The 24,769-nt window shown below is 33.1% G+C and overlaps 1 long non-coding RNA gene and 1 other non-coding gene across 3 annotated transcripts in view; both read left to right on the top strand.

Annotated features, from left to right (window-relative positions):
- Positions 1–24,769, top strand: part of LOC112127579 — a 94,120-nt gene that overhangs the window by 17,090 nt on the left and 52,261 nt on the right. The window lies entirely within an intron of this gene.
- Trnah-aug lies at positions 8,239–8,311 on the top strand. Its single transcript has one exon. It is a non-coding gene; the product is annotated as a tRNA-His (tRNA).

Raw genomic sequence — 24,769 nt, 5'->3', positions numbered from 1 at the left:
ACATCCGCCGTTTTGCGTAACTTATGTGCAAATGTAGTTCTCTGAGCGAAACCGTTGCAAAATGCAAAGTCAGTAAGGTATGTTTTTAATATGAGATAATACGTATGGAGGAAGATGTTTTACAAGGAAAGCCCGAGTGCCAGACTAGATTGAATTTCTAATCCAAAACAAGAAAGATACCCTAGCAATGCTGCTTTTGTTCAAGTTGTTCAAGGGAAGCGATATTGTCAGCAACATTTCTTGACTTTTTGAGTGAAAAAAGCGGAATTCAAAATGGATAGAGTTTAATTTTAGCAATTTCAATTATGGGTCAATTCATTGAAGTAGGAGGTTTCTTAGAATTTTGGCAAGTGTAGATAAAAAAATAATAGGCCGATAGAAATTTGGATTTTCAAAAGGGCCTACCTTCTTGTGGGCATTTTTGAAAAGTAATTTTTCAGAAAAATAGTCTACCAAATTGACGAAAAACATTAACAAAGGGCAAAACCAAAAAAATTACAAATACACGCATTACATGATGCACGAAGTGAAAAAAAAAACCTACAAAAAATTTACAACAATTTTTCACTAGAAAAAAATGTTAAAAAAATAAAAATTGAACGTACCTCTTATCAATATAATTACATATTACTCACCTATTAGTAATGTTTCAATTGAAAGAAAAATTTTTTTTTGTATTTACGAATAAGCGTAAAATTCTCAACGATGTTCGTAAATAATTAGGAAAACAAGAAAATCAATTTGATACAAATAATATCTAACCATCGTTTTTAGAAATATACCTGCATCAATAGACAAAACTCATCTGGATGCAAACAATACTCATTGTCACTTGAACTGCTTCAGGGGTTGTTGTAAAAAATCCATTTTAATCATATTTATTTCCAAATTCAATATCAATAACATACATATATCATCATCACATGACACAAAACATATAATGTAACGTATAAAACAATCATTAAATTCCTCACACACTCTTACACAATTTGGTTATTCTTTCCCTAATTATCACCATCTATATTACCGGAAAGGATAATCAGGCTGAACCATTACCCATTTTTTTCCCATTGTCGTCTCCTTTCACCTCAAAGAAGCCCACTCCTCATATAAGAATGGATTTCTATCACTACTTCCCTCTCCACCTGTTCAAAATCAAACGTATATAAATAAAACATCAATATCTCTCTGGCAGTGTCAACACGACACACAATAATGACACATCTACACAGAAAAAAAAACACTTTGAGCGAGTACAAATACTTTGATTGAGTAATATTTTAAGCATTGTATAAATTAATTTTTTCATATCCTACATGTATTAGTATAATTTAAATAATGTTTATAAATCCCAGGCCCTGAAGATGATCTCAATAAAGATCGAAACGTTGGCACGATAAAGAAAATGTTTTTCTAAAGCCTACATCACACCAGACCGCATCTCACGATATCCAAATAATAATTAAATTATATTATTTTTCTTAAGTCCTCAATGTGTCCAGGCTGCACATTCTCAATAATGTGTATCCAAAGAGTATAAATAACTTGAGAAGGTTGCTTGTGAATGGAATTGGCAAATTGATTGTTTTATTGAGTAAATTTAAAGACACGATCAAAAGAAGGTTTAAGGGCTTACCTACAGAGTTTTACAACAGTTTTAGGCAGAAAGAGGGGGAGACTCTAAAAGGGCCCAATATAAAAAAAAAGGTTATATAATCTGCATAACGACTTTCCGATTCCTAAGACCTCCATCTAAAACGGTTTCATCTTATTTTCGATTTCGATGTGATCCCCCTTACCGATAGGGTACTTTTATTTGAAACATCTCAGCTTTATCACCTTATATGATTCTTGATACATTTAGAAGTACTGTTTAAATTTGTATATTCCAAACAGAGGGAAAATTCGAAGGTTTTTGAAATAACAGTGTGAGAGTTCGGATGGATATGTATTCTCATCGTGCTGTGGTTTTAAACTTTAAAAGGGAATTTTTTTTTAAACATCCTGCGTTGTATTACATACACCGCGTTCAACTTTTAGCGACGTGAGTGGAACCCAGCCCTTAATAAAAAAAAAACACCTTATTTTTTGATAAGGTATTCAAAATATAATAATATATAATGTAATCGCAGGCTGCTTTTAAACTCGGCTCTCTTTGTAGGCCGGGCGTCAGCGTAACAAAATGCTTGCGCTTTCCCTCTTTCAGCACTAAGTAGACCTCTTAGCTTCGTAAAAATACGGGGTTCTTGGGTTATTTAATTTTTGTGCATGCCTTTGGAGGTTTGTAGATAGAAAGGGAAGAACATTAGTTAGACGTGACCGCCATGCGAGACGTAGTATTATGTATGTATAACGTTATAAAAAAAAGATTTTTCTAATAGATAGATGGTTTCAGAGTATGCAGTGTAGACTATAACACGAGTATTATCATTAATATTCACAAATAACAAATAATTTATCGATTTAAATATTAAATAAATAACAAAACTTTTAGAGAAGTTATAACATATACAAATATATATTTATAATTTTTAATTAATAAATTTAAATTAATAAATTTATCTATTTTTTTAAGTTCAATCACTAAGCTTAACTTGAAAGTAACCATTTTATTATTTGTTTTTCTGTGCAAATGTTCAACTGACGTACTGTCAAAGTAATCAATGCCGTAAAATGTTATACAAAATATTTATTTTATTGTAACGAAGTTTGATTGAAATTGGTGAAGATAGTTTTGCCTTGAGGTAAATTTTAATGATTTTTATGTTGGATTATTTGGGAATAATTGTATTAAAATAACGGGATGGTAAATTAAAACTTTTTCTAAGATTTCTATAACAGTTTAACGTTACAATTTGAATTGTTAAATATAAAGTATTTTATATTTTTTTTTTATTTAACATTTTTTTAAATGTTCTTGTTTGCCTTGTTTACAATTACATATAGAGTTTTATTTTTATTTTTTATTATTGTGTTATATACAAGAGTTTGCTATTTTTATACACCAGATTAAAACAGAAGCACCGAAAAAGTGTTGGACGTTAAAATAGAATATAGAAAAGAATTATTTAATTTATTTAAGCATCGCTTACAGGAAAAAAACAAACGTTTTACATTGTTGTAAAGAAAACAAAAACAATTAAATGACAAAAACTAACTTTGGATAATTTTTAAATTTTTTATTTGGATATGAATAAATAGCATTTCACAAAAAATGAAAACGTGAAAAAATGAAAATATGAAATTTCACAATATCTTAACTTATTTAGTAAACAATAACTTATAAGACAAGACAAAAGAAGCAATATAATTTAAATAGTCTTATATTACATGATAATTTAATTACATGATAAACATTTTTTTACAAATCATACCATACGCAGTCCACGTCATATATCAATCAGAACAGCTCTCAATTTTATACTCAAATCGTCTTTTACACAATTCCTACGATGAAAAAAATTATTAAACGTTCCACACCGATGGAAATAGCTAAGATTTATGTGTATCCCAAATATCTCGAAAGTTCCTGAGATTACTATGATAGCAAAACAAGCTTAACCACAATGCGAAGTTTCATCATACCGACCCACCTCACGGCTTCCACTAATCTCCAAACTATTTGAAAATGTTTTGCTTAAAAGTCTGAAACACTAAATTTAAAAAGCGAACATCACACTAAGCCACCAGTTGAATTTAGAGCAGGCATTCAGCAATTAACCATAGGTATAGAATCAATTTTGAGGAAGGCGGATAGTTCTGCCTCCAATCTCTAGAGAATGAATTTTCCTCCTAAGTAAATTACTTAAACTAAATAATGTAACATAAAAATGTTATACATTCAGAATTCCTTCTTACAAAACCCAGCTAACGTTGTAAATATATTATCCTAACTTTCTGTATTATATATGGTGTTTACTGACCGTTAGTTAATAATTATTGGGATATCGTGAGATGTGGTCTAGTGTGATGTAGGTTTCAGAAAAACATTTTCTTTATCGTGCCAACGTTTCGATCTTTATTAGATCATCTTCAGGGCCTGGGATTTATAAACATTGTTTCTGTATTATGCAATTATTCCACAGTAACTATTTATATAGGCCAAAAGTTATAGCTGTAAATAGCTTACACAGTGTGTTTGGACAAAGGCAGCCTTGTAATTATTATGTCCATCAATTGAATAGACATTATTAACAAGTAATATATCTAAGAGATATATTACGTATATATAAAACAGTAATTATGGTTGATTTTTGCTATTAATAAGGATTAACATACATTGTCAAAAATTATTATCAAGAAAAGCAAACATACAATCTGCGTTAAATTTATTTTTCTACTCGTAGTGGTTGTTCATTTTTTTAACTTGAATTTCCGTCTATTGTGTTCGGGGTTTGGTAATTACTCATTTATGTCTTTATTCATAGATTTTTCTTTGGGTATGATCTGTTGTACTATAACTTTTTCTAGACATAGTTGACATTCATAATGTTGTTAATATTTGTTAGGATTTTTATTTAATTTTGTGTTGAGGAAGATTTGCCCCTTTCCGAAAGGAGTTTTTGTCTTGCTTCATGCACGTGTGTTCCCACAATTTGTTTTATTTCCTAGTAACCAAAAGATTCTAGGCATTAATGTGGCTCAAGATTGTTTTTTTTACTCTCTTTCTTGAGCTCGGGTGTCTCCTGCTTCGTTACCTGAAATTCCCTCATGACGTGCCACCTACCGTAGCGTTAAATTAATAGTTGTGTTACCTGTATTTAAGGAGTTCTAAATTACTTTAGAGTTGATCTGGTATGCTTGACGAGCTTTTAAACATGCCTGGTTAACCAATAGTATTATTTATATTCACTAATTTCGTGGCCCGCTTGACCGATTAAATCATTACAATTAATTAAGGTTTTTAGTTGAGATGAAAAATGGCAAAAGGAGGGAGGACTCATGAGGTGGGGTTGAGATGGGGAGTTGATGTCCGAGCGGATCAGGGTCACGATGGCTCGGTTAGTAGAGCAGCGGCGTATCTAGCCGAAGGTCGTGGGTTCGAATCCCGCTCGTGCCATTGACTTTTTATCTCAACTAAAAACCTTAATTAATTGTAGTATTATTTATGTTGCTTGAATTGTTCTTTAATGATCTCATGTGAACATAATGTTATAGCTAGTAATTCTTAAAAGATGGTTATGATACTAGACCATCTGATTTTCATGCATTAATGTTTGCATTTATTAATTCCAAATCAAGAACGGATATGAGCATTTTTTAAAATATTTCCCGTTTGCTATTGAATTAATTAATTTCACACTAACTATTTTAATAGGTCAAAAATATAGCTGTTAATAGCTTACACTGCCACAATACTTTTAAACGTAACTGTCGACTTCACATATACTGAAAATTGTACAATAGTGTGGTATTGAGGGGTTTACAAATACTTATTAATGGACCGATGTAGGTCGCACTAATCCACCAAAGCTGATTAATCCATTGGAAATGCCTGCCCTATACAATTTATTAGTTTAATTGCTACCTTTTTTAAAACATACATTGCCTTTAATATTTGTGGAAAAGTTATATGAATTGATGAAGCGTAGAGACAACAGTTTTGCAGTACTGCCAAATGTCATATCATGACAAATTATTTATTTTAGTAATTATTCAGAAATCGTGAGATGCGGTCTTGTGAGATGTAGGTTTCAGAAAAACAGCAATATCTCACTGGCACTCTCAACACGACACGCAAGAATGGCACAATTACACCGAAGACAAACACTTTGAGTGAATATAAAAAATATATTTTGCATTGTATAAATTCACTTTTTTCCACATGCTACATGTATTTTTTAAATGTAAGCAATGTTTATAAATCCCATGACCTGAAAATGATCTCAATAAAAATCGAAACGTTGGCACGATAAAGAAAATGTTTTTCTGAAACCTACATCACACCAGACCGCATCTCACGATATCTGAATAATTATCGATTGACGGTCACTAACCACCACACACTTATTTTAGTGTGAATTCATTTTATAATGTTAATTTTTATATAAACGCGACAATTGAAACTGTATATTTTCCAGACTGAACTTCATTGTACAGTAATATTTAAAAAATAGGTTAATAAAATCTGTAATTAAAAAATGCATACCTTGATATGATGAAAGCTTTTAGCAATCTGTACAACAATGGACAACTTATTATATTTTATTTATTTTTCTAAGCTTCTAGTCATCACCCTAACTCGCTCATTCACTCTCTCTCTCTCTCTCTCTCTCTCTCACTCTCTCATTCTCTTTCTCTCGCTCTATCTCCCCCTCCATCCTGCTCCCTCTGTCTTTTTTTAATGCACACACACATTCACACAATCACATAAAATATAATACAATTCGGAAATAAAAACTAACGTAAGGTATATAAAATATGCCTATGGCTTCCTACATTTAATAGCCTGCAAGCAAGTAGAAAATTGGGAAAAAGAAAGAAGAAAAAATAGTGAGAGAAAAAATGGAAGAGCAATTTCATAGCATTTGAGAAAAAAAAAGAAAAGAAATCGGCATAATCTATCTTCACGTAAAATATGTATATACATACATTTTGTTACACACGTAGTTTTGCTGAGGTCATAAATTTTACCTTAAGCCGTATTAACGTGGGCTAACAAGGGACCGCTTAATATTCGGAGCCTCATTATACTCCATCTTTCAGGGGAAAAAATCCTCCTCCCCTCCAGCAGAAAACGCCCGTTTCCGAGTCATTATGGTTGTCCGTCTGAGGGGGAAAAATAACCAGAACGGAATAAGACATTTGAAGGATGGGGTGAGAGTTGACGAGGGTCTGAAGTCGGTTCTTTCTCTCCTCCCCACGCTCGCGGCACATCGCGATATGAATACGTCAGGCTTGAAGGGGTTGGGGGTGAAAGTACAAATGACTCTTGAAGAAACGTAGTTTGAAGAAAAGTAGTAAGTAAAGAGGCCAGCCTCCAGATAGAATGATCAGCCCCAGAAACGAAAACGTTTAAAATAATCGTATTAACTATAAGTAAACTTGTTTTAACATTTTATATGAGCTGATTAATTCGTTTTTTTGTATTTTTATAAATCGTAAGAAAAAAAGAATATCGAATATTATTTTAAAAAGAAAAATGTAGACGGTTTCAGAAAAGGTTTAAAGAATAAATTAAAACGACCAATCTACCAATCACCACCCAGGTATCAATGAGAAATTCATAATTTAACAGCTTAGCTTTTAGAAGTAAAATTTAGAACATTTTACGAATGGTAAAGTAGAGAGATTAGGGATGAAGCCATGCAGGTGAAAAATCCAACTTTTTTTCTCCTGTCGAGCTTTCGGCTTTATTTGACGCCTTCCTCAGGACTCTATTTAATTACGATCAATGTTTCATTACAGATTACAAATATAAAAATTATAATGATAATTCAACAACACATTTGAAAAACTATTTAAAAAAACTTTACAATCAGTCAAAAGTTAAAAATTAATGTCGCTTATAATTTAATTGACAAAGTGTTCAAACTGAGCTCTGATATTCTTACTGATTGTAAAAAGACTGTGATAATAATTCTAGTCTATAATGATTATCCTGTACCTGTGGTCAAAAAATTATTAAATGATAGAATTCTAATGTTTAACTACAATACAAATGTACGTGATAGGAATAGTGGACCATACATTAAGATATACAAAACAATTACCTATGTTAAAGAAATTTAAAATAAATTGTTAAATTTTGTGAGGAATAGAATATAATTTTAATTTTAAATTTGTATTCAAATATAAGAACAATTCCATAGTTTTCGTGGTCCGCTTGACCAATTAATATCATTAAATTAATTAAGGTTTCAAGTTGAGATAGAAAAGTCAGTGTCAAGAGCGAGATTCAAACCCACGACCTTCGGCTTGATACGCGCTACTCTACCACTTGAGCTATCGTGACTTCGATCCCCTCGGGCACTAACTTCTCATCTCAACCCTACCTTTTGAATTTATCTCAACTAAAAACTAAAAATTAATTGAATGATATTAATTGGTCAAGCGGAACACGAAAACTAGTGAATTTAATGAGTGAAAATGAAGTATACTTCACTACTGCTCTCCGTGGCCAATTCATTTGTCACCGAGAATCAAATAGATTACACGACATTTGAAAAAAATGGCAAAAAGGAGGGAAAATTCAAAAGGTGGGGTTGAGATGAGAAGTTAGTGCTTGAGGGGATCGAAGCCACCATAGCTCAAGTGGTAGAGTAGCGGCATATGAAGCCGAAGGTCGTGGGTTCGAGTCCCGCTTGTGACACTTACTTTTTTATCTCAACTAAAAACCTTAATTAATTGAATGTACAAGAACAATCTTAGAAACCATGTATTTTCAAAATTGAAGTCCCCAGTACCCACTGAACTATGTAGTAATGTCTACAAATTGCCTTGCATGGGCTGTGAAAGGGTGTATTATGGACAAACCAAACTGTTATTCGAGGACAGATGTAGACAACATGAATATGATTGTAGGGACAGAGTTAAACACGTAACAGCTCTTTTCCAGCATTGTCATAAACTCAAACATAAATTTGATTTTGAGAAAACGGAGATTGTTGATAAGGAACATAACTTCGGGAGGAGTTTAATTAAATAAATGGTCTACATAAAAGCAGACAATAAAGCTTGTAATTTGAGAAAAGATATCTCAAACTTGAGTATTATTTATAGTTCTATTCTTAACTAAAATTGTCATTGTTGGTTGTTTTGTTGTATTGTTTTTTAATTATTTGTTTTTATTTATTTGTTTATTAGTAATTCATTTATTTATTGTCATTATTTATAAATGGTAATTGTTATATGTGAAATTTTTAGCGTTGATATATCTCTGAAAATTACTTTAAGACATTTTGTAAGCCATTGGCATCATTGTTGTGTGAGATAGATGTTGTTATCTCTCCTTCTATTACGACCACATGGCCGGACTGATTGTAAAGTTTTAAAATAGTTTTTCAAATAAGTGGTTGAATTATCATTATAATTTTTATATATGTAATCTGTAATGAAACATTGATCGCAATTAAATAATGTTCTGTGGAAAGCGTCAAATACAGCCTAAAGATCGACAGCAGAAAAACAAGTTCTTTCATCTGCATGGCTTCATCGCTGATCCTTTTACTTTACTATTTATCATGAAGGCCGATGCTATACTCTACGATATCTTATGAATGAAATAATATGAATGTTTACAACATGATAAATAACGGAATTGTGAAGTAAATCAATTTTAAAGGCATGTAAGCACAAAATGGCAATATATATTTCTAATTGAATCAACATATTGTTATGCTGTTGAGAAGCAGCTAGGGTAAAATTGAGGATTACCATTACATCGACTTGAATATAATTTTATTACGCGGATCTTGATCTTGTTTCTGTTCGTTACAGTAGTTAACACCGCTATGCGCTAAACTGGTTTGAGCGAGAGCAATTTATCAAAACTAATGGAGGCGGCCCATGATCGAGTTATATATACTGTATGAGCGGGCGCTCCTCCGAGGGAATTCTGAATGACTTCGGCTTTCATAAAGGCTTTACATGAATATTACAAGCGTGCAGACATCCAAGGCCTCTTTCGTAAAGATTCTTTTTTACTGTTATAATTGGTTGAATGTTTTTTTACATTAGATAGAAAAATCAGTGATCAATATTGACTTGGACTTTCATGAGGTGTTCAAATATTAAATACACGATGACTGCAATTCTGCCATTCCTGATTTGGTCTTCATAACCTGCAGTTCTTGTTTCTTTAGTAAGCTACTAACTATTCTATAGTAATTTCTCGCCATCGTTAGTGGTGAATCTGTCCAATTTTATATGAAATTCGTTTGTTCACCTCTGGGGATTTCTCCCTTAACGACATTATTTTAATAAAATTTCATACCGTAAGATTTTCAATTTATATCTATTCATGACATTTTCATCATTTGGTTGTTTGTGTAGATTGTTTTATCTTTAGAAAACAATCATATGACTTAGATCAGGGGTGCTCAAACGGTCGATCGCGATCGACCAGTCGATCGCGAGTGCTTTTTGAGTAGATCTCGAGAAGAAAAAATTTTTTAATAAGTAGGTAGGTAACTAAACTACAAAAATGTATTACGTAATAAAATAACACTGCTTGCGGCAAAAGGTGGCTTTATCAAAGGAACGCGCGGCACTTGTCAAAGAAAAGCCGCGTTGTTTCTAGACTAGTAGACAGTACAGTCTAGTCTAGAAACAACGAGAGACAGTACAGTCTAGTTTCGGGCGGCGCGTTTGACGGGAACATTCGAGACTTTCGTTCACGCCGATATAAATGTTGTGCCTGCAGGAATNTCAGTGGTTACGTACCATCTTATGAAAAGTATGCTGAGGACATGCAGTGCCACGCTTCAACATCCAAAGCCACTCCTTAGTTAAGTTTAACACCATATGTAACTCTTTTGTTTTGTAACAACCAATAAACTCGCAATTTTGAATAACTATGAGTTTTTTCATTGATATTGTAGAGAAGAACCTAACTAAACCTAACCCAAACCTTGACTAAAATAATGTACCTATATTGTGCAGAAAGCTAATATCTATATATGCTACGGTACACCCTAAGGTAGGTAGGGTGTATCGTGTATGTACGACAACCCTGCATCACACACACTTGCAGCCTCTCAGAGTCGATCGTAAGTAGTCTAAAAATATTGAGGTAGATCGCCAGCAGTTCAAGTTTGAGCACCCCTGACTTAGATAGATGAGAAGTACGCACAGAAGAGGATGTATATGGTATTCGTTACGTATTGTGCGTGTGTGTATGTGTTTTGTAAGTGTAAGGTGATTCGTTTTAAAACACGTATATTGATACTAAATTTCACAAATTAAAAAATTAGTTTTGACCAATATTAGTCACTCAATAAGACTGAATAGCATTCAAATTTTGCCTTCGGCAAATAAAAACCGTGTTTCAGCCTAGTGAGCTGTATGCAAAAATCAAATTGGCTATTAATAATGATGATGGTCGTAACATGAGACATCGCGGGTCATAAAACGGAAGTTATGTGTCATACCGTTACTGCCTATCCGTGCTTTCGCGGGATTTCTTTCTCAAACAAAACCGGATTTCAAGTTTAATTTAATTTATTGCCATATCGTTCACATTATGGTACTGCGGCTCAGCGCCCGTGAGATATCATGGTGATTTATAATATTTTTAAGCTTTCGATTGAGTTTGGCACCCGGGCTTGATGTTCATGCTTAAGGCCATCCTTCCATCCACCTACTATCTCATACTGCACAGTTACCTTACTGACCGATTCTTCCAGTTCAACGAAGTGTTCCTCAGGGTAGCATTCTGGCTCCCACATTATACCAGGCGTTCACAGATGATATGCCATCACATCCCTAAACCACCACATTCACATTTGCAGACGATACAGCAATTCTCTCTAGCAACTCCGACCTTGTCATTTCCAGCCCAAACTTTTAACAACACCTCACACTACTAGAGTCTTGGTGTAAAAAGAAAAGGACAACATTTAACACGAACAAATCCACCCCCCATTACCTTCACTCTACGTAAAAAGATCCCCCTCCCTGTTATCTTAAGTAATACTCCCCTCCATCTACGGACAAGGTATGGAACCTTGGACTGTACGTCGATAAACGTCAGAAGGTTATGACAGGATATAGAGGTCTTGCACAACTTCTTGACACACCTTCTAATTTACAATTAATAAATGTGTATTTAAGGTATTGGTTGAGATAAAAAAGTCAGCGTCACAAGCGGGATTCGAACCCACGACCTTCCGCGAAATTCGCCGCCGCTCTACCACTTGAGCTATGGTGACTACGATCCACTCGGACATCAACATCCCATCTCAATCTCACCTTTTGAATTTTCCCTCCTTTTAGCCATTTTTCATAGGAGGTTTTAATTTACCTGTCAAAAATAAAAGGCTGCTTTACAACACCATAGTTAAGCCGGTATGTACTTAAGGAATGGAAGTGTGGGGTTCAGCCAAACATTCCAACGCCCACCGCATTCAAACTGCCCAGTTCTTAATACTATGAGAAATACTATTTGCTCCATTTTATGTATCGAACTTAACTACACACAGAGTTACATATCCCTTTCGTTCAAGATGAAATCCGTTACCGTAAATTTCGTAAAAACCTCCTAACTACCGTAAATCAGCACATCAGAAACATTGCATCCCGACGAACCCCCCTCAAACCCTCCCCGCCAACTGAAGAGACAATAGCCGCGAGATCTCCTAGGAAGGTGAGGATAGTGAAAGTGATAATGGCACAAGTATCAATTAAACAGACAATATTTTATTAACATTGGAGTAATACTAATGGGTATTTTCTCCCCTCTTGTACTAAAAATTATAAAAAAAATATATTATTTTTAATAAACGTTAACATTGAACCCAAAAGACAACATACGATTGATTTTCAATGTCCACCTTAAATTTTAATTTGGATTTCAATTCGACAATTTTTTATTTACTAGAGTTTCTGATTAAAGAATGTTACAGTGTTACATTTCTTTTTCTTTATTGAAATCAAAACCAGAATTTTAAAAATTTGGGGAGTCGGTTTAGGCGTTGACACGGCGCTCATCATTGTAAGGTCCCGGGTTCGAATCCAGCGGCCCTGCATCGAATCCGCCATACTTACAAATAGGCTTTTTTCGAAAATACTGGCACCCCGAATTTTTAAATAATCTAGCAGTTGAAATTCCCTCGTAAAAAATGTAAGATTTTACTAAGGTTTATTGAAACTTTTAAGGTTATTTTTTTCGGAAAACACTCAGTACTACAGTAATAACACCAAAAACCTTAAATAATATTATGGGCGCAATTTATTTTTGACCAAAAGTGTGACGACTTTAAAATCAATCGATGTCCTGATCAACTGATAATATAATATCATTGTTCTAGACGTTCTTATTTACAAACTATTTTTAATGTGCCGTCACTTCAAGAAAAATAATCACACTTAATATTACTATTAATTAGCAAAAAGCTTCACATTTAGTCAACTTAATCGGAAAAGGGTGAAAACATATGAAAGTTCAGAAAAACAATCGACTGACTATTATCATTGATAGAAATATTAACAATGCAAAAATAAATTAGAAGAGGGGTGAACGTATTATTATTGTGCGACTTGATGTGTAGATGAAATAAAATAAAAAGAACACAATTTTTAAAAGCTTTCAGGACAGAATAATTATATTATTTTGAAAATATAATCTATACAACCTATGACTTTGTTGCTAAAGGTTATGAAAGTGTATACCCAAGGGGTTGTGTAAAATAAACTGTACTACCTGAGGTTATTCGACTGGCGGTTTGTAATAAGGATTACTGTCTAGTTGGGAACTCCACACACCTGTTGTTCATAAAATGTTTCAGAAGGGGTGGGTATTAAAAATTTTCATCCTTTTCTCATTGGGCGGGGGGATTGTTGAACCTTAATTAAGCCTGCGGAGAGGAAAAATCCACGCGTGGAAAACCGGCCGTTCGTTTTCAACCCCTCAGGCCACAAATCTGTTTTTGAAGTTGATTAATCGACTTTATGCGGAGGGAGAAACCGAAGGTCCGTGTTGCACCGTCCATTCCTGGATAAAATCGAGGAAACTTTGTACTCTTTTGATTTATACGTGATCATAAAAAAACACAAAACCTGTATGCAACATCATAATTGCACCAAAATGAAATTATTAATTGATAGAACATTGTTTTTTAGTCATATATAGCTTTAGAATAACTTAAACCGTGCTTGATCTAATAAAAGGGTAAAATAAATCGTCAATAATTCGGCATAAAATATTTTATCAAATTCTCAAAAAGAATATAATATATAATATATAATATATTAAGAATAATTAATCATCTTAATCCAGACTTTAGATAAAACAATTAATTAATTTAAATAATTAATAGAGTCAATTATGACCACTAAACATGTAGTATTAAAAGAAATAAATATTTAACCAACAGCTCCCCGTGGCAACTTCATAAGTCGCTGAAAATCGAATCTTGATTACACGACATTTGAAAAATGGCAAAAAGGAGGGAAAAGGCGAGAATGTGTGAGTGTATGGGTGGGTAGTGGTCGGAATATCGAGTACCCCACAGACCCACCAAACTAGGATAGATATCTCTTTGTGTGTTTTTCGTAGAATGAATGTATTTATTGGCGCGAAAATGAGTGTGTATGGGTGGGTTGTGCAGGAATATCGAGTACTCCACAGACCCACCGATTGAGGTTAGTATTAGGCTATAATATCTTTTAGAGTGAATGGGCGGAGGCACTGTTGTAATATTAAATGCGCCAGTGGCTCCGCATTTTTTAATTTGTAAATACAGAATGATTGGTTACTGTTTGAGTGAATGTATTTATTAGTGCGATAGTAGTGTATGCATGGGTGGGTCTATGGTGGAATATCAAGTACCCCATAAACCCACCACCTAGGTTAACGTTTTAGATTAATTGTAATTTTAATTGTACATAATGTATGGATGTATTTATTAGCGTGAACGAGGGCGGGTCTTCAGAGGAATATCGAGTACTCTGAAACCCGCCTATAGGCTAGGCTAGGATTGAATGTTAGTGAATGAGATAGTTTCAGAGCCTTTTCACCACGTGTGGGAGGGCTAAAAATGTAGAAATAACGTCCCAGAACACAACCAGAAAGATCGCCAGACTTCCTACAGAAAAGCTAATTTAAAAAAAAAATTAAATAAATAAATAAAAATAAATAAATTTATAAAACGTGAGATGGAAGAAATGTGAGGTGCCGGCAATAGCCCAGGCAGCTAGCCGGCCGGGGGAAAAAAAATCTAGTTTTTTTTTTTTTAATTATGATGATTTTTCCTGATTATAACGCGCCGGCTTTAAACGACATCTCACGGATGAAATAGATTTATAGAATTGTTACTAAATCTTTTGAATTTGTTCCATAATTAGTTACGTATGAAGTAATTTGTGAATTTTGATCTATTTTCGGATTTTTGACCACAATTTTCGACGTTTTGCTGTGGTCCAATTGATCAGAAAAAGTTCCATTGGATTCAACGCAACAAAGACCTAGACACACAAAATTTTGGAAACTTGCCTCAAATACCGTGGGTGTTCTGAATTTTTCTCGCTTTTTTTTGCATCTTGTTTTTCAACAATTTGTACGTAATATTTTATCACCAATTGAAAGCATTTTAAATAATCAATAACTTACATTAAATTTGTCAGATGCTTAATATTGGAATCCCAGTGTTGTATTTGAACTGGTAATCTTGTATATGATAGAAAATTAGTAATTCTTTCCTATCAACGCATTGATTTCACATTACACAAGTGCGCCTTTTCTTTGAAGCAGTCATCAAACAAAAAAATAAACATTGTAAAAGGGACTGATTTTAATAAAATTCATGCGTTAAAATATTATTCATGTTATATTCAGTGACATGGACTTGAGGAAACGTGAGCTTTTTTGAGCGGGCCGGGGCTTGGATGAAGGGGGACGGCAATGTTTTATGCCGCCTAATGACGCCATTTCCATACAAGATCCAGAGCGGGAAGTGTCGCTTTGACCGGCCTTTAAATGACCCTTCATCAGCATTCAAAGCTTTGTAAGGGCTACGTATATGTAAAAGTGAGATCAGCCAAAGGGAAGGACATGCATGTCCACGACGCCCTGCATTTTATGCTCTGTGAAATAACCACCTGATTCACCCTCGTATTTTCAAAAGATGGCATTAAAACAAGCTGTACTTTTTTGGTGTTTAAATCGCGTACAAAATGCCTATTAACAAGCTTACCCTCGTAAGCTTAAAAACATTTTTTATTGTTATTATTAAAAACATTTGAATTATTAATTATATATTAAAATAGCATGCGATAATTGACCATTCTGTAATTGATACTCATTAAATAGATTATGATTCTAATACGAACATTAAACTACTGCACTATAATTACCACCATAATAAACAAGTTCTAAAAGCACCAATAAAATAAATAAATAAAATTACACCAACTCAAGTTCAATAATTGAAAATTATTTACATAGTCTATTTCCAGTTCTACTTATTAAATAATCCAAGTAATAATTTTGTTTCAAGAGAAATCCAGATTATTACAAACGAATAAATGCTTTAATAGATGCAGTCTTTGTGTTCTCGATATTAGCAAGTGTTCGAAAGTACTCTTAAGCAATATTTTACAAGTTTAAGTGTAAAGTTATTTAAATTAAACCAATGTTCAAAAAATCAAATAGTTTTCTAATATATAATTACATCAAGAATAGACCAAAAGAGTTCAGAAATAAATTTATAAGCAAAGAGTTTTGTAGGTCGGTCTATTTTTAACTTTATTGATAACAAAAATCAACCCAATTTTCTATGACTCTAAACAAAGCACATTATGTTCTGGTTATTAAACATGAATATCGGTTTTCTTCTATCACGGACAGTTTTATAAATAAATCAAAATACTTTATTAAGATTTATCATTTATCGCTCTAATAACAATGAAACAAATAGAACTGTACTGGAGGTATTGAAATAATATTGAAATAAGTCAAAATCTCAAGGCTGTTTTGGGAACATGCTACAGTTGGAGGATATGCTAGGATTTTTTATCATAAAGCTTCTACCCGATTAACAGTCTGGGATCACAAAACGTTCATGTGTCCTTTGCGGGTGGGATGTGGGATACGGATCACAATCGTTCACACACATATACTCAACCATTCACGACTATAAATATCTTCTTCGTACTCTATTATATACAAACCTATATTAACTTAGACTATTTTAGCAGTCCAGCTGAGGCGGTGGCCATGGATGACTACTTCTGAGGAGCTGATGATTGATAAAAGGGGCTTTAACAGCATCGACATATGGGCACCCTTATGAAATTTAAAGTAGTTCTAACAATGCATATATGATATACATTATTTCAAAATTTTATATTTTATGTAGATAAAAACGGTTCAAAAATCTGAGGAGTATGTTAAGATAAAGGAAAACACTATTTTGGCGGGTCTGTGATGTACCTGATATTCCGTGACAGACTTGCCTACTCCCATTTTTGTCAATAAATATGGTCTGTCCTGAATAAAAGCTATGTAGCATATATATTTTAAGTAATTTATCTCATAGTCCGCGGTAGCGAGTGATTAGTGTAATAGACTCGACTGGATTCCCACCGTCTGGCCATATTTTTCACACAGCCCTTCCCCCCACCAAAAAACAATAAAACGCATTTGCATATACAAATCGTCAGGTTCCTTGCTAAAATGTAAAGTCTATAAGGCCATTAAAAAAATTATCCCTGCAATCACTGCTGGTATTATGCGACCTGGTGTGACGTAGGTTAAGAAAATGTTTTTTATTTATCGTGCCAACGTTTCGATCTTTAGTGAGATAATCTTTGATAAATAAAACAGTTTTTCTTAACCTACTTCACACCAGACCGCATCTCACCATCTCCAAATCATTAGTTAACACTAATATCACACGTTTACACACACGTTGGTATATTTTTCTTTCGTGTGGATATGCAAGATTTTTCGGTTTTCTTGTAGCAGTTCGCTATTGGAGAGTATATTTGTTGTGGTGACTCCTTCTCAACTTACTGGGCACCAACTAAGTTTTTGTGACAATGTCGAAACCATGGGTTAATCTTTCAGTATAGCCAATCCCCAACACGATTTTATTTTTTAACAATTCGAAATGACCCACTGTTTCTCCGTGTGTTTTTATATTTGTTCTTTTGGTAAGCAAGTGTGCCAATTATTCAAATAATTATTTTCATTTCCCGTTTTGCGTCTGCTGGGCCTCTACGGGTTATAGCAGGGTTACAGTTCTCTTTCCCGCTTTATCATCACTTTTTCATAGATACTAGCATGACCCTCCCGATGACGGTGAACTCACGATTTTTCCCCTTCCATGGGCTTAATTGATTTTTAAATACTCTGAATCTTTAAGCTCATGGAGAATGGATTACGGATATCGAGTGAATCCCGCGCCGATAACAATGGTTTCACTACGAAGATGACGAAATTGCTCGTAGTTAGTAAAACTACGGACCCAGTTAGAAGGGGGTTCTACCATATCTTGTATCCCTTCTATGCCACTCGAGCCATACAAATGTAGCATGATCAAATTCATCCCTGAATGAAAGAAAATATGATTTATAGATTTACGAGAGGGACAATTCTTTCTTTCCTATCGTTCCGGCTAACGAGGGGAACATCCACGGCCATCCTTCTTTCCGATATTTCTTATGCGTTGGGAATCACTATTCGCCTCGTGGACAATATATTTTTTTCGTTATAATTCTTTTAGGACTCGTACGGATTCTCTTCTAGGGTTCACATCATATTCTATATAGTTTTACTTAATAGATAGTCTTTTCTTGCTATATACTTGCACATTACTATACTAACTGTGTTTAACCTAATTTTAAAAAGAGCCACTACATTTTATTTTTACGGCAATTCTCTGAATGAAAATGGTTCATTTAATATTCAGATTACATGGATACTCTATGATGAAACTCCTTCTCTTTTGATTTGGATTTTAGTTCTATACGAATTGACCTTCTGTTAAGGATACTTTTCGAACTGCACCACTTATTTGTTTAACAAATTCTTCAAATAATATTGATTAATTAACAGGACGCTCTGGATGTAGTTCATTAAAGCGCGATTCAGCCAAGTACAAATTTCAGTTTTTTTCTGTATCACAACCAAGTAATTTACGATCAAATACAATTATAAATAAATTGGTTCAAGGTTGAAAAAGTTGAAAAAGATTTCGTTTATCCGAGAAATAGTGTTGTAAATAAGTATTTGCGAATAACTTGAGAAGGGTTGCTCCAAAATAAAATCGTTTGCACCGTTGATTTCAGTGTCCAAAACCTGTTCAAAAACTGTACATTGTATATTGACATTTGTTGAGTTAGATCAAAACTTGTTGACGCATGAGAAACAACATGAGAATTTTTTTTAAATTAATTTATTTTTTTATTTTTTTAACAACACAATAAAAAATATAGGGAGCCAGAAGTTAAACTTACCCAGTGTAATGGTTATTATATTTCTAATTTTTTTGGTTGCATATTATTGAGTTCGTTTTCAATAATTCTTACAAACTAGTGGGTTTTGAGGGGAAAAATTCCGAAAAAATCATTAAAAAATAGATTATTTTGTTTTAAGAAATTTGATTGAAAGGTTAGAAAAATATAAAAGAGGAAGGGTAATTTCCATTCAAAATGCATTGTTCACCAACAAACATTGCTTCGCAGAAATATGATTATGTAACACTTCCTTTGAGGCAAATTGCATGTTGATATTTGGTTGAGCCTGAAATCTAGCCCAGGGCGTTTGCCGATTTGGATGAAGGCTTTTGATTAAAAATTGATTAGTTCAATCGGTCCGGCTAAATTGCGACGTTGTATTATAAATGGGTAAACAATAACCATACAATTAGAAACAATGAATTATTGGCAAAGGTTAATAGGATAGAGGGGGAAAAAGATGCCAGCGCCTAGGGACAAATGATTAGCGGGAGCGGAAAAGCTAAGAGTAAAGAAGACAAAAGGCTAATTACCCTCAATGATAATGAGGAAGGAAGGCTAAGTAAACAGCTACAGTCCCCCCAAATGTGTACTTTGGGATTGGGACAGCTTTTGCTGGGAGGCCCAAAGACTCTATTATTGCCAATTCCATCAAAGTTAAAATTAACCCAAACAACAAACCCATTATTCTTAGAAATGTTTAACCCAAGTGGGTAAAACTTCTAGAGTTCTTTAAAATTGCCCAATAAAAAATACACAAGAAACCAACTCAAACTATTCGGCCGCAATGAAGAAATAGCATTTTTATGCATGCCTGTCCAGTTTATGTCTGTTTTTAAGCGATTTGTACAGTGTTGGTTATGTTAAGCATTGGTTAATTAGGTGTTAAGTTGTCAAAGCAGACGTAAACTTTGAATTGCCTTTTACCATTGGTATATTTGATCCAGATTTTTAAAACGTATTTAGCTAATAAAATAATGTTTTAAGCATTCGCTCTGAGTTTGACTTTCCATAATTTTTAGAAAGATTGGTTATTTTTTCACAGGGATAATAATAACAATATTCCTACGAAATTTGCTTAATTTGCTCGCTGAATTTTTTAGATGAAAATCTACATGGCAAATAACAAATAACGATAAAACTAGAATGTTCTGAACAACACAAATATATAAAAATAAAATTACAAGTAGAAATTATATTCAGATGAAATATGTGAAAGTTTTATGATTATGAAACGCTAGTTCTACTATAATTTCAATTTTTTACCATTACAATTACCCTTAATTTTTGAAATTCTCCTACCTTTTTTAATAAGGATATAACAATAGCCCTACTAAAATTTACAATAGCCCTACTAAAATTTACAAAAGCAAATTTAATGCTGAAATGTAAGTAATGACAAATAGCGATAAAATTAGAACAATCTGAACAAAACACATAAATAAAAAGAAAATTAGAATTACAAATTATATTCAGATGAAAATGAGAAAGTTTTATTATTATGAAACGTTAATTCTGTAATAATTTCAAATTTTTACATTACAATTACTCATAATTTTTGAAATTCTGTTAACTTGTTTATAAAGGATATAACAATAGTCCTACTACGATGTACAAAACTAAGGTTAATTTACAAAACTTAATTTGCTCTCTGAATTATTTAGGTTAAATCATTTAAAAAAGAGCTGAAATGTAACTAATGACAAATAGTGATACAATTAGAAGAATCTGAACAAAACACATAAATAAAAATAAAATTAGAATTACAAATTATGTTCAAATGAAAAATTTGAAAGTTTTATTATTATGAAACGTAAGTTCTGTTATAATTACAATTTTTTACCATTATTTGAAATTCTGTTAACTTTTTTATAAAGGATATAGCAATAGTCCTCCTACGATTTACCTAACTAAAGTGGATTGACAAAACTTAATTTACTCTCTGTATGTTTTAGATTAAAATCATTTAAAAAAGCGCTGAAACTGATAATGATAAAATTAGAACAATCTTAACAAAACAAATAAAATAACAATAAAACTAAAAGTAGAAATTATATAATTATATTCAAATGAAAAATGTGAACGTTTTATGATTATGAAACATTAGTTTTGTTCTAATTACAATTTTACATAAGTACTTTATAATCTCCTTTTATTGAATTTGAAGACTCAAAAAACAAACTTGTTATTTTTTCTTTTTTTTACGAGGGTTCGCAACAGTGGAGGTTATATCAACCCTCGGGTTGCCGGTGTTTTTGAAAAAAAAAAAAACATTTGTAAGTATATCCAGCGGCCCTGCATTCGAACCCGGGACCTTTACCTTACAGTGATGAACGCCGTGTCAACGCCTAAACAGTTGCGGCCATCGACGCCCCCCTGTTCTTAGCATTGCTAAACTGTAGAGGAATAAAGCTTCTAGTTCTCCACAAAATTTCCAAACAAAAATCCACAGAAAAACTAAAAACGGCGTTGTTGAGATATTTTGGCTGTTACACAAAACGAGATATAAATTTCTGTCATTGTTTAATATATATCAAATGCCCATTCATGAGTATAAATGTAATTTGTATTGATAATTTTACAATAATGTCTAAGCAAAAAAAAACCTTTGTAAGATGAATGAGAAAAACAATTATCTTGGACTATACAAAGACAAAGAAAGGGATAGGAAATAAAATCTACTTTTTCTCTCTCGGCGTGAAAAAATGTAATAACAACCTAGACTTGTCAGAATCTTCTTATTGCCGCTCCTTAATATAAAGAGAGACAAAATGACGCTCGAGGGGGTGTGGAGTCCGTTTAATTTACTTCTCTTCAATCCGTCTTGTACGTCGTCCCACTGCCTGTTTCCCAAATTAACACAGTTTCCGCTCCTTATGCCTATCCGTTTTATTGCGATTTTTTCCCAGGCCAAATGTAATTTCCTTTGTTTATCACGAATTACAGCTCCGTTTCTGCTTTTGTTGATTAATAGAAACGTTTTTTCTTTAACAACTGACCAAGCAATAAAGGGTTAAATGAAATTTTTTATTCATTTGCCCCAGACATAAAAGAACATTTGAAGAAACTAAATTTTATTTTTTTGCCGGGTCAAGACATCTACTAGGTAACAATCCCAACATTATTGATTTTCATCGCATGCTTATTTATGTGTAAAGTTAAATATTTATCTGATGATCATTCTTGTTAAGGCGTTAAGTGTTGTAAGAAAACCCCACCTTTAGAAAAATTATTTTAAATATATATGCATTTATCGTTCTATATTATTTATTTACAACACGAAAAATTGTGGGAAAACTTTGTTGTGTATTTACAAATTCTACTAATCTAGACTTGGTGATTTTTTAGACATATTTTCCTGAATTCCTAATCGTATTGCTTTAATAAAGATGTTAGGGTTTTCTTGTACCCTATCTGAATTCGTTCATGTTGGCGATGGTACAATACGGTCATTAACTAACTGGCAGAGGATATCTGTATTATAATAAAGTCACACGAGTGTCTACTAAACGCAATAAAAGAAAACCTCACTGCGAATATAATTAAATGTTATAGTTTGAAATATACAGACAGGATAAACTTCGAAAAGATGCACAAACGATATTGAGTTTTCATGACATATGTTTTCCTTTTAATCTTTCTTAAGTCTGTTAGGGTTTTATGAGAAAATATTAAAAAAATAATTACGAAAACACATCTAAAAAATACGTACAATGATGAAAAACAACTTTCTCATATTCTATCTTTCTCCCTCCCCCATTTAATAAATAATTCTTAATGTTTTGATGTTGTCCAACCTGATTTTGTAGAACTCCAAAATAAGATGAGGACCTATTGTGGAAAAGACAATTTATTTCCTACGCATCATCACATAATTCTTACCTTTTCTTTTGCTACGTGAGGCTCTCTCTCACTCTCTCTCTCTCTCTCTCTCTCTCTCTCTCTCTCTCTCTCTCTCTCTCTCTCTTTCTTTCCCTCTCTCCCTCCCCCTTCTCCTTTACTCTTCATGTAGGTATATCTCTATCTGGCTACTGATCTCATCTATGTATATTTATAGATCTCTAAGTATTTATCTGTCTAGATTTCTATTGATCTATAACTATCAATCCAGTTGTTTATTTTTCTGTGTCGTTCTCAATACTATTTTTTTCTCTCTCACTCTTTCTATCTATCACTCATTTCTTCTTACTCTCTCTTACTCATCTCTATCACTAACTTCATTTATACAGATGTACATCTATATTTTATCAATCAATCTCTTTCTATCTAATATATATATATATATATATATATATATATATATTATTACATTGTGTGTTATTTGGCAATAAAGATTCTTTTTATAAGTAAGTTATGTGCGAGATTTAGACGAAAGACTTTTTAAAAAGAATCTTTATTGCCAAATAACACACAATGGTTACAGAGAATAACTTTCCTATTCAGGGTATAGATTATTCTATAACAATTAAATATTCAGATCTTTACTGTCCGTTGACTGTCCTGTAACTAACTACGAACAGGAAGCTTATCTAAATGGAACAATTGAAAGAACGGGCAATTGTTGAGTCCACACATTCATAAGTACTGAGATAAGTATTGTTTAAAAGAAGTCTCGTTATTAAAACGGAGACGTAACTTATATATATACACACACACACATATATATATATATATATATATGCATATATACACTTAGAAACACTATATAGGGTGTATCAACTTAAGGAGTGGAATTTATCCTCCGGCCACAGGCAATCGAAAGAGTTTGTTAAGGTGATCAAACCAGCAGAATCGAAATGGCTATTCTCTATCTCAAGGAAGGGAATTAGGAGGCTGATAGGTATTCTGACGGGCCACTGCCCACTGAGAAGACACCTCTCCGTAATGGGTATTTTACCAAATCCCTTTTTCCGTTTTTGCGAAATAAAAGAAGAAACGGCAAGGCACTACCTCGCAGAGTGTGACAGGTATTCTAGGTCTAGATGTGAAATCTTCGAAGGAGCGGACATCACCAAACCACTCCCTGAGATAAAATGGTCCAAAATCTTGGGGTTTTTGAACAAGTCCAAGAGATTTATGCAAGACACGTGAGTCCAAGTCCCGGACCTACCTATCACTATTTCTTCTTTTATTTTGCAAAAGGGATCTGGTAGAATACCCATTACGGAGAGGTGTCTTCTCAGGGGGCAGTGGCCTGTTAGAATACTTATCAGCCTGCCTCATAATTCGCTTCCTTGAGATAGAGAATAGCCATTCGATTCTGCTGGTAAGATCACCTTAACATACTCTTTCGATTGCCTCTGACCGGGGGATAAATTCCACTCCTTAAGTTGATACACCCTATATGGTGTGTCTAAGTTTATGTATGCATATATATATGTATATTTATCTAGTTGCATATACATCTACGTATATGCACACATACACTTAGACACACTGACACAGACACTCCTATACACCTGCACAAATAAAACTCTAGGAGGACGGAACCGGAAATCGAAGTTATAGGAATAATAATACAACATTTTTATCATAATAACATCAATATATTATATCATTTAAAAAATCACCAATAGCCATGGAGTAGTAAAAATAAAAATGAAATATATATATAAACTATAAGAGAATGGACAAGTAATATTTTTTGCATACA

This window comes from Cimex lectularius, unplaced genomic scaffold (assembly GCF_000648675.2).
Source record: "Cimex lectularius strain Harlan isolate CLEC.00 unplaced genomic scaffold, Clec_2.1 scaffold246, whole genome shotgun sequence".
Lineage (NCBI taxonomy): Eukaryota > Metazoa > Arthropoda > Insecta > Hemiptera > Cimicidae > Cimex > Cimex lectularius.
Note: the sequence above shows the minus strand (reverse complement) of the source record. Positions and strands in the feature narration are given on the sequence as shown.